The following is a 12,211-nucleotide window of genomic DNA, read 5'->3' as shown; positions in this document are numbered from 1 at the left end:
AAGGGGTCTTAATCCGAATAAAGCTGCAACACTCAGTTCATTGTGGGCTGTGATTCAATGACCACTGTTTGCTTTGGACTGTATTTTGAAAAGTGTTCACCAGCACATTGGAGAAGCTGTTCATGGGTCTTACTCCAGCTTCATTCTATTGGAGTGAAGAGGACGAGCTGCCGCACCAAAGGCTTGATGAGGGAACTGCAGGTGCACCAGCAATAGAAAGAGAATGTATACTACGGGCTACCCCCACTCTCGTGAGTCTTCATACTAAGGCTCAGCCTCCTTGGCCTTTGTCAGGAGTAGTGTTTCCAGATACTCAAGTCATTTCACTTTGGTTGGGAGAATTATCTAGTTCTGGCCTGTCTATCTCACTAAGGTGCTAACTCAGAATACTAGCCTCTGCTGCACTGGTACCTGAAACACATGTATCATGCGGTGGTGCATCTTCAGAACAGGTGATTTCCTCCAAGCAGTCTTCATCCTCACAGGCTATGTTCAGTCATGTTGATAAAGAGTGTCTGGAAGATGGAAGAAAGGGTAAATATCTAGTCAGTAAGAAAATGTAAATGTCCATATGTAGCACCTTACTGGTTTATAAGTCAAAGTGGCTGAATGTGCAGTTGGTTATATAAATTGAAGTCAATCAGACAGCTCTACGGAGCTGCCAACCTTGCCATCAGCAATGCTGAGAATTTAACTGGGTTCCATTCTTTCAGATATGTCCTCATCTGCCAGGCTCACTCACTTCAGTTAAATCTGGGGGTTCCCTATATCGGTCTTGGTACTGTCCCTTGTGTTCTTCACTCTCTTCTTGTAGTAAGGATGTTTACCTCCTCTGAGTGTAGTGTGTAAAGTGAAAGAGAATCAAACAATGACAGAAGAGTGGACGTCAGGTAGTTATGGACAGTGGCCGCAAGACGCAAACCAACCATCACATTTCCCTACATTGAAACAGAGGCTCCATTGAAAAAAGCAGTAAAACTCTTCAGGATGTCCCAAGGATGGGGAAGTCACCGTAGAAATGCAAGTTCCTTCCTCCAGTGCAAATTGAGGAGGCATGCTGTGTGTGGCACAGACAGGATGAGATTGGGTCATTGGCAGCAGTGAAGGGAAGGAAAGAGGGGGACAATCCCCCTGAGGAAATTGATACAGGGTCAAGACTTAGTGCGAAGGTAGTAGGCCAGAAAATAGAATGAAAGCAAGCAATGGGTAAACAAGGACATGTGCTGACCTTGTCAGGTTATTAAACAAGTTTCTATAATGGATTCAGAACCTTGAATTAGACTAAGCATATAAGCCAGATATTTTCACCATGCAGGTGGAAGTCACATTTACTCCTGTATCATGACACGAAGCTGTATTTAAATTACGTCCAGCTGATTTGCTTCCATGTCGTGCAGTGCTGCAGTCTCGTAGCCCTGAGCCACCCTCGCACGCCATGTTCCCAGTTTCAGGTAAAAATTGGGGCCTCAGTGTTGTCATGGCTCACTTAGAGAATGGCCATTTGGGTCAGGGATGCAAGGGAAACTGTACACAACAAGGAGTTCAGGTTCAGGTTTCCAGGTGAGAGTGGGAGAAAATTTCAACTACCACTTTTATTCCTTGTCTTGGGTTTCACTTTGTAATCCTGTCATGTATCTGCTTTGCTGCATAGAGCAGCATCCATAAGCAAGCATGACTGAGAAGGATTAAAGTTTACAGGAGATTCATTTTTGGTTACAGCGTAATTAATATGATCAATTAATCAGTGAAAAACATTGCCTGCAATATTTTGAGATTAGGTTCATATTGTAAAATTAACAACCCTTCAAAAAGTTATAAATATTTCTTTCAAAACCATGACACTGACATCTGAAACATTAGAAGATACATCACAGCTCTGACACAGTGCAAATCACCTTCTTAAAACAATACTAATGTCCGACTTTGTTCTTGATATCAGGATAGGATAGCATATGTTCATCTTTCCAATTCTGATTTCCTGTCCAAGTCCATCCTTCAAACAAGCTTTCCTGAACTGGGAAGGTAGGTAAGGCATTATCTTCTCCAAATCAACAGGAAATCCATTTACTGTAAGGTGAAACAGTGCCATGTATCAGTTTATGTTCTCTCTGTTGTGAGATGCTCCACTTAAAAGGGAAAAAAATCAGTCTTACTAGCCTAGCCCAAAATAGAAACTCATTTATTAGCAGGCAGCATGACGGCCTATGGGACTAAAGTTACAAAGTATCAAATGGCTTGAAGACCCAGCATGAGGGATTGTCTGGAGCCACATCTGGAGGAAACTGAACAATGCCTTCTTGGGTCAGCCAGCTGTACAGGCTGGTGGAATGTTTTACACTTAGTGGAGCAGATCTTGATTTTGTGCGATAGCAAGTAGGCAGCTCTCCCAGTATTTTATTTCCAATGACATTAAGTTGCCAATTGGTTATCACCATTTTACACGAAACCACAAAGCCACAATTACCAACTGATGTTTTTTATTACCATTTCCAGAAAAATTACAAATTGGAACCTTTGGGAAGACATCTACCATATGCACTTTTTGTGGCATAATACGTACAGGGTGATGCCATTGCACTAACCCTCATTGCAGGACTGCCTTTTATCATTCATAGTACAACCAAAATACTAAATATTTGACAGAGATGTGAAGTGATTGCATTTGAGGAGCAAGTAACTGCATTGGGAAGCCTCCTAGTACCACCTGAACATCTATTGCAGTAGAAACCTGATTTTTATATACTATTTGTTTACATTTAAAAAGTTATTATTTAGTCTAATGTAAAGTGTTCGACATTTAAAATGCTATAGTTCAAATACTGTAATTAGAATATCTTGACCCAGGGCCAAGTCAGTATGTAGCCGCTATCCTTCCTACCATCACAGAACAGACAATAGTTGCAGATTGTTATGGATAATGAGGTGACATCGTTCATGTTTATGTGCATCATTGGTTAAATTTGTTTCTGTAAATTTTCTAACAACTACCCCCTCCAACCCAAACAAAGAGAGTCTTTTACAAATTGATTCTTGGGGTTTGGCTTGATACCTACAAGTCCACATTCATTGACTATTCCCTAGTTGCCCTGAAGGCATTAAGAATTAACCATATCGTCTGAGACTGGAGTCGCAGAATTGTTGTTCTGTCTAGGAACGGAGGCACAGTTTATAGAACCATATGGAGACAGAGCAATAACAGATAGGAAAAGACTTGCTCGTTCGTCTAGCTTGCCCCATATAACTGTGATGTCCTATGCGTCTCTATACAATCCAACTTTCTTTAAAAAATTAAGTGAGTCAGCATTCATTGCTCCAACTGGTAACTTATTCCACAATTTCATTGTCCTCTGGACCAGGGAAGAACTGCCCAAAATTCTCCCCAGATCTGATCTCAGAGTTTGGAAACATTGTCCCTGGGCCTCCCTAACCTGACACGTTGAAATAATTGACCCACATAAACACCATCCAGTTCCATCATGATTCTATATTCAGCAAGCTGCCAGCAAGCAAACAGCAAGCCAAGCAAGCAGGCAATAGCAAGCAAACAGCAAGCCAAGCAAGCAGCAAAAGCCAGCAGCAGCAGCAACGGCAGTATCCAACTATAACAACCAAGCAGCGGGCTCAGAGCGTAGAGGTCTAGTAGGGACAGCAGGAGGAGCACAAGACTTCTGAATTGATTTGGAAACTTAAAGCCTAACTGTATTGTCAACACCCGCAGCCTTGTTGTGGTGTTGCCACCTTTGCTTATGCCCCCAATAATGCCAGCTTAATGGAAATGCTAACTATATTGTTGCCACCACATTGATTTTACAAGACAATCAGTATTACTGGAGCAGGTTGTTGCAGTCTGCTACAGTCACAGTGGTGTTTTTTGATGTGATCCAGACACACTTGGTCTATTTTCATTACCTCCTCTCTGAAAATACTGTCTTTTGTTCGGATACAATGCCATCGAGAGCCCTTGCCCAAGTATGAGCCTAATCAGGAAGTGTTGCCAGCTTATTTCATCACAAGCGCATCAGAGATCAACTCGCTGAAATGTCCACAAATATACATTTATCATAGGACTGTCATCAGGAAAAGCAGTTCTGTTTAATTTCCTAACACAGGAATTCTAAGACTCATTATCATGCATGGGCTATTGAAAGACTGGCACAGACCAGGCATCAAGCTTAGGTCTGTCTCATTTTGTATTACTGAGCAGATGCATAAAGTAGTTATAAATAAAACACGCAATCGTAGGATACTTTATTGAATAAACCACACAGTATACCTTTAAGTAATGTCCTAAAATCAAGATCTAAATAAGGAAAATAATGAGTTCCAATCTAATTAATGAGTACAAAGTTCTGTTTGCAGTTATTTGCTCCTGCGGTATTTTAGACAAATGATATATTTTTTCATGTGATGCTCAATGAAGGTTTCTGAATGCAGTTTAATTTTATTCCCTCCTTTCATGAAATAGCAATAAATGGTCAGCTTTAAATGGGCTGTGAACTGACACACAGGGCCCCTGATGGTCATCTGGGTAGAGGCACTGCACAACATTGATCGAAGCCAAATGGACGCAAAGGTTCTCGGTTGAATCAGCAGTCTGTGTTGAATTAGCTGATCTCAACCAGGCAGCAAGAGGACCAAGGAACAGCTGGGTGAAGGACAAGACCAAGAAAAAATAATCTCCTGGTCAATCGCCAGTAAATTATGCTGGAATTGCACAGATTCAGTTGTTGGACAAGAACAGGATCAGTGTGGACTATGATGCTGCTATGTTGAATAGCCTCCTACCGTTGTGGCTAGGATTTCCTGATTCTGTCCTCGCCAACCCACAATTTTCTGCCATTCACTTGAAGAGGTGGGAAACTACAAGTTGGCAAACTCAGAAACAGAAAGCCTGATAATTCTGTGCATGTGTTTTTGGGCAAATTCCCATCCCACCAAGATGAATACCCAGGAGTGATTCTAACATCACTTGTTGTTCAATGTCAGAACTTCAAGGTGAAACTATAGCTTTGAAACTGTTTCTTCCTATCCACAATTTTCCTGACCTATAGTGTGAAATTCCTGAGGTGATTCTACGCTGCTTATTAATATAGGGTATTAATATTTGAGATATTTTATAATTTTAATAAATGCAGTCGTTAAAATAAAGTTAAGATTTGACCAAGCCTCTGTTACTGCAGTGGCAGGAATGAGGCATGAGATTTTGATACTAAATTGCTATGGAGGAGCTACAGAACCTTTTCTTGGATGCATGTAGTTTTCAGATATATTTATAGATACATTTGGTGAGTTATAAGTCATTTCAGGTGTTTTCAGGGTTTATTGCTGAAAGTATTTCCAAAGTAAATCAACTGGAAGATTTGAGGCAAAAAAAGAGTTGTATTGATATAGCACTTTTCACAACCTCCAAACATCTCCAAGTCTGGGTGGCACAAGTGGTTAGCACTGTTGCCTGGAACTTGGGTTTGATTCCATCCCCGGGTGACCGTGTGTGGAGTTTGCACATTCTCCCTGTGTCTGTGTGGGTTTCCTCTAGGTGCTCTCGTTTCCTCCCACAGCACCAAAGATGTGCAGGTTATGGATTAGCCATGCTAAATTGTCCATAGTGTTCAGGGATGCGCAGGCTAGGTGGGTTAGCCATGGGAAACGCAGGGTTACAGGAATGGATGGATGGATGGATGGTGGGGGCGGGGGGGATGCTGTTTGGAGGGTTGTTATGGGCCACATGGCCTGCTTCTGCACTGTAGGGATTCTGTGATAACTTCCTTGCAGCTAATGATGTTGTGAAGGTTTTAACTAGTGCATATTCTAATTATTCTGTCATGCAAAAGAATGGTAGCTGTCTGTTGACAAGGGTGTGGGAGGAGTGCAGTACAGAGTGCAGATTGTACTCAACACACTGTGTAGGGGATTGTAGATGCTGTAACCTGCTTGTTACATAGGGACCAGGGGCAGCAGTTAGCATATCAGCAGAGGTTGGAAAGTACATTGTGCAGGGACACAACCTGTGGTGAGAATGTTGTGGAAGGAATTTGATCAGTGGGCCAGAAGTTTGGCTTTGGCTGTTAGCAGTGTGTGAGGTAAGATGGCTTGAGACGTAGAACCAGCTACTGACTTCCAATCATCCGTTTTACTATAGAACAAAGTCAGGATCAGCACATGAGTTCGCCTATGATGCCTTCCAACTCCTTGTATAGGCACACACACTTTGGACAAGGCACCAGAGGGAGTGGCTTTGTTCAGGCCTCAAGATGGACTACTGCAAGTCCACTTTGATTTTAAATGCCCAGAGAAAAACATCATTGGGGATATAAGAGGTGTGGTGAGTGTGATGTGAAACAAAAACTGTGAGTACAGTTGCCTTTTCCTGCTAAGTGATTGATGCATTAATAGCTGTTGGGAAAGTGTGGTCAGTAACTTAATAAAGGGAGCATAATGTTTTGAGTTGTGTACAACTGGAAAAGATTGAGGAAGATAACATGAGGAAATGAGAACTGTCACATAAAGCCTACAAAAATATAATTTCCTTAAACAACAGGGTGGAGAAGATAGTAAAAGTTTCTTATTGTTGGTTTCAAGTGAGCACCTATTTATGCTCATGAGATCTCATTCTTAGAGGTGGCGTAAGTAATCAGTAGCAAAACAATGATTGAACGTATGCATTAATTACTAATGAACTATAGTTAGTAGTTACATTTCATATGTCTATTCTATTTATACTGCAAGTATAAAAAAAACTTTTCGAAGCAGAAACTCGTTTGTTTTTAATGTTTTTTCATTTGCGTTTTGGAAGGATTTGTCAAAATCTGGTAAACTTCTGTTCTGATTTTAAAAAAAACAGAAATTTTGCTGTAAATCCTCATTTAGGCCTCCACCTTTGAAGGAGAGTGAAACGACAATTTAGATTGACTTACTTCGGGCAGAGTCCTGAATTTGAGGTGAACTGCTCTAACAGGTATTGGGAGCTTGATTGTCCAACTTCAAGAAAGCTGTATAAGTACCTAGAGAAAACAAATAACAAGTTGTGGATATGAGAATTGTGGTGGGATATGATCATTTCTAAATACAGAGAACAACCAGATTGGCTTTTTTCTAATCCCGTACAAAAAATATGGAGCAAAATATTGATTCTGTGGATTACCTGGATAGATGATACTGCATCATAATCTTCATCTGTCAATTCCAAAAATCCCTGAAAAAGCAGGTTAAGAAATCTGGTAAATTGTTTTAACATCTGTGTGTCTACGTGTATACGCACAGAGACATGTAACATGACAAACACAGCGGAGTTTCTTCACACATTGTAAACTCCATGATTTTAATGTTCTTTCTGTCTTTGTTGTTGATACTAATTAGTTCCTCCAAAACATTTTGATTCCTTTCATCAGTTGTGGAAGATTTCTGAAATAATTAAAATATATGATTTGCAGTGAAACCTGTCGTTATTAGTGGAAAGAATACCACAGCTTTCTCAAATATGCTGCAAAAGAACTACATTTATATTTTCAGTAAGAAAGAACTGAACCTTTATAAAGTGTTGATTGTGCTAAGGGAAATCTCTTTGAACAAGAAGTTGGCAGCCATGGAGCATCAGTTTCACAGAGACAAACACTCCAGAGATATACAATGTAACTCTAACTTGCTGCAAATCCCATCCTGTAAACTACAGGAGTTTTTTTTTTAAGAGCTGTGAAACTACCTGCATCCAAGTCTGACTGGCATGAACCTCTGATGGTAATTTCCTTCAGATTTCAGTTCAAATTCCAGATGATCATATTTCACCACAGCCATATTAACCTGACTGAATGCAATCTCTAATGTGTTGAAATTACGGAGCAATGAAATTTGTAAAATGACATTGTTTTTTTAAAAACCTGCTGCTCAGTATTCTGAACAACTCAAATAAAGCAATGCAGTCATCAGCATTCAGTTCACCGTATTGAAAACTGGCGTCTTTGATTTGCTTCACCATCCCACTCCATTTTTGTATTTACTGAAAATTGTAAGTAGTTTAAAATATACTAGAGATAAGATGAAATGGATGATTATTTTTTAAAAGTGACTCCCTGACATGAAAGGGTGCAATAAGTTCATGATCTCTTAATGATTAATTGTAGTGTTTTTTTCTTTGTCGCTGAGTTTAAATTCTAAAGATTGTAATTAGTAGTCAAAGAAATCAGTAACGGAAAAGTTCCCCAGGTCTGCAAGCAATATATAATTGTGAATAATGGTCTGTTACTAATTATTTGTGGATAGAAGCTGAAAGAATAATAAAGCATTATTTTAAGACTACAGAACAAAACATTTGTGTTGTGTTAACTTACTGCATTGAACTAGATTACCCTTCATTTGTTAAACTCCATTTACCCTGGTTATTTGTGGGCTATTTGATAAATGGATATCTTTCCCTTTTGAGAACTTCTGTCAAGAACCAGCTATCTGTTTGCAGTTCTTTGATCCATCTAATGTCAATTGTTTTCAAACCCAGAGCACATAATCACCTCATGCAATGCAGCAGTTCCCATTATAACTAGTCAGCTTTGAGATTTGGGGTTGATGACCCAGGAGACATGTTGCTCTTGTTATGGACCAGACCAGACCCCCACAAATTATTTTAAGAAGGTAACCTAGACCCCAAGTTATTATTTTAAAAGGTAGGTGCTCCAGATATGATGCAATTGGTCAAACTACTTGACGTTAAGCAAGACACAATTTATTTAAACACTATAGTTAAAATATAAACAAAAGGAAGAGGAATTTAGAATAACAACTATTGGAAAACTTAAGTGAATAATAGATATAGTACCTTGGGGAGGCGATGGCCTAGTGGTATTATTGCTGGACTGGCCTACATGTGACTCCAGACTCACAGCAATGTGGTTGACTCTGAACTGCCCTCTGAACAATTAGGGATAGGCAATAAATGCTGTCTGGCCAATGATGCCCTTATCCCGTGAATGAATAAAGGAAAAAAATTACTAATTAATTGTTCCAATATAGTAACATCCCATAAACACATCCTTGGCAAAAAGTCAAATTCAGACAGAGATTCTTACATGCAGTTCTCCAATCCAGGAGGAAAAAAATCAAGAAATTTCAGAGCAAGTTGTAGCTAGGAATCATTTACTGAAACTTCTAAGTCTTCTGGGACCCCAAACACCTTCTGCCTGCTACAGCTAAAAACAACTGGGAAGCCTGGTCTGTGAGAGCTGGCCGCTCCCCTTCTATTGTTCCAACTGTTTTTAAAAAAAACCTAAAGGCCTCCTTAGATATTTACTTAAGCTATCCTCATTAGCCAGTTTGACACCTCTGCCATTACAACCTCTCTTCAAAAAAGCCCAGGACAAAATAACCTTTTTACAGTGACAGCATCATCACACAATGTGGTACATGACCTTGTTTTTATAACGATAGAACTCCCTCAGTTGTGAGCTATATTCTCCATTCTCCTGCTGTCTGTGGCTGGAGCAATAGGATGAAATGAACTGCTTAGAAATCCACAAGAGGAGCTTGGGATTGTTGTACGTCTAGTTTTCGCTTTCTCTAGAAAAGCAGCTGGATTATGTTTGATTTCTCTCCATGTATTCCCATCTTTTTTTTCTTGTTGAAGATTGAATATAACATAAATCACTATTTCCTTTGCAAAGCACTGTACCCAAAATACAAGTTTAACAGCTCTACACAAGCACCAAATTCAAAAGTAAATCAAATTATTAATGTGGAAATTCCCAGCATATATTCCCCCTTTGGTTCCTCCTTCAGGTCTTAAAGCATTTATTGGCTGAAAAGCCAGTCAATCTTCTGTTCCCAGATCGCTAAAATATTGGTCTGCAGCTAGCCATCTGTGGGTAAACTCCTTACCATTCAGCAGTTCTGCACACTTTGAATCTGAAATAAATGCATTGAGTCTCCTATATTGATACCAGATGGCCACCAGGTTCATTCAACTATAGAATGCTTATCTGAAAATGTACAGAAATAATTTGCAACTGTCCAATTAAAACAGGGCCTTAATGAATAATTGCACCAAGGACTAACCTATAGAGACTTGCACTGAATTAGTCTAGTGCAAGGTTGTACGCAGTAGCAGAGTGTGAGCCAGTTACCACTGATGCTGAGGCTAGGGATGGCATCATTTTAAAAACTTGTCCCAAGATGCCAAAAAAATCTCTCGAGTGTTACTTGTCAACATTTCACATAAAATGTATTGCAATCTAATGTTAAGCTATCATTGTGAAATACTTTTAAATACAATGTATTTTCTTGTATACCTTACCATTGTCGGAGCTGGTAGCAGCACACACCCTTTGAGAATGCCAGACTCCCAAGATGCAAATTCAAATAGAATCATACAGCACAGAAACAGACCCTTCAGCCCAACTTGTCCATGCTGACCAGCTTTCCCAAACTAAACTAGTTCCATTTGCCTGTGCTTGGCCCATATTCCTCTAAACCTTTCATGTACCTGTCCAAATGTCTTTTCAATGTTGTAACTGTACTTGCACCTACCACTTCCTCTGGCAGTCATTCCACCCATGAACCACCCTCTACGTGAACAATTTTCCCCTAAGATCCCTTTTAAATCTTTCTCCTCTCACCTTAAAATTATGCCCTCTAGTTTTGAAGTCCCCTACCCTAGGGAAAAGATGTTTGCTATTCACCTTATCCATGTCCCTCATGATTTTATAAAGCTCAATAAAATTACCCTGCAACCTTGCAAGCTCCAGGGAAAGATGTCCCAGCCTCCAGCTTCTCCTATAACTCAAACCCTCCAGTCTTGGTAACATGCTTGTAAATCTTTTCTGCACCCTCTCCAACTTAATAATATCCTTCCTGCAGCAGAGCGACCAGAACTGTACACACTGCTCCAAAATATCTATCACTTCTTGGCCCATTGGCCCAGTTGATCAAGATCCCATTGTACTCTTCGATAACCACCGTCATTGTCCACTATGCTACTAATTTTGGTCATTGAGAGCAACCATTAAATTTTGCCAGATTAAAAAACACATTTGAAAATAACTATCTACTGTACATATAACAGGCAAACAATGCTGCCTACAGTATATTTGTTTGAAAGAAGATTGGCTCCTTCCTCTGACTTTTCAGAGCATTGAACAAAACTTGCAACATTATTGTCGAGAACAGTTTGGGGGAAGATTCTGGTTGCAGTTTATTCTTCGATTCCTTTGAATTAATCAGACTACCACCAAGCCACAATGACATTGAAATAAGCTTCATTTTTGCTGCAAGAACATCACCAGCCACCAATCCTGAGCTCCTCAGCAGCAATATGAAAAGCAAGCAAAACAGGCAAAACCATTAAGAATGAGCACGTTCGTAAGGTTCAGTTCAGAATTTAACCCCACACAGAGATTGTAACAACAATGCAATGGTCATACAGTATGTAATATATCTAGATAAAGCAAAGCAAGAAATCCCATTGTTGGTTTAGTATCCCATTCAGAATTTGATTTACTGCTGATTGCAATTCTCAGTTCCAAGTGGGGGATAACATTGTCTTTTTCAAATGCATGCTCAACACCCCAACACAAGGCTGCCAGTATAATTTTCTGCCATGTATTTGGGGCAGGAACCTCTGATGTTAATTTCTAGGTGTAAGTTACCCACCCAAATGATTCAAACAAGCTCACCCCTAGGAAAGGGGCAGATGGTGTTCTCAGCTGATGCTGGTAGTCACCCTGCTATAATTCCAATGCCTCATTGGAGCTCCAATAATGTTTTTCACCTACATTGAGAAAGACATGAAGGCAGGAGCACATTAAGCACACCTCTATGAATTTGAATGCCACTAAAACTCTGGTGCATGTATCCTGACTTACATCAAGTCCCATTCTCTCATTATCACTACCTGTTCTGACTCACATTGGCTCCCAATCCGGGTGATGCCTCGATTTTATCATTCCCATCCTTGCTTTCAGAAAACCCACCATCTCTCCTCCCTATCCCTGGAATTTCTTCCATCTCCAGGACCTCTTAAATTCCTTGAATTCCAGCCTCTTGTATATTAACAATTTTCATCACGAGCCTAAACTCTGGAACTCCCTACACCCCACCACTATCACCTCCTTCTTTAAGACACTCTTAAGACCTACCTTCTTGACTAATTTTTGGTCATCTCAAGTGACTTGGCATCAAATTTTATTTAATGATTGCTTGTGAAACACCTTTGACCGCATTATATGGTATA

The 12,211-nt window shown here is 39.9% G+C and overlaps 1 protein-coding gene across 1 annotated transcript in view; it reads left to right on the top strand.

Moving 5' to 3' along the window:
• LOC109926267 (POU domain, class 6, transcription factor 2-like) overlaps positions 1-8,282 on the top strand; it is a 51,886-nt gene extending 43,604 nt beyond the window's left edge. Inside the window, exon 4 of the mRNA XM_048618836.1 lies at positions 6,140-8,282. The gene's annotated coding sequence lies outside the window, so the exon portion shown is untranslated. The remainder of the gene's footprint in view (positions 1-6,139) is intronic.
• The last annotated feature ends 3,929 nt before the right edge of the window (positions 8,283-12,211 follow it).

This window comes from Rhincodon typus, chromosome 41 (genome assembly GCF_021869965.1).
Source record: "Rhincodon typus isolate 14 chromosome 41, sRhiTyp1.1, whole genome shotgun sequence".
Classification (NCBI taxonomy): domain Eukaryota; kingdom Metazoa; phylum Chordata; class Chondrichthyes; order Orectolobiformes; family Rhincodontidae; genus Rhincodon; species Rhincodon typus.
This window is presented reverse-complemented; position numbering and strand designations above follow the sequence as displayed.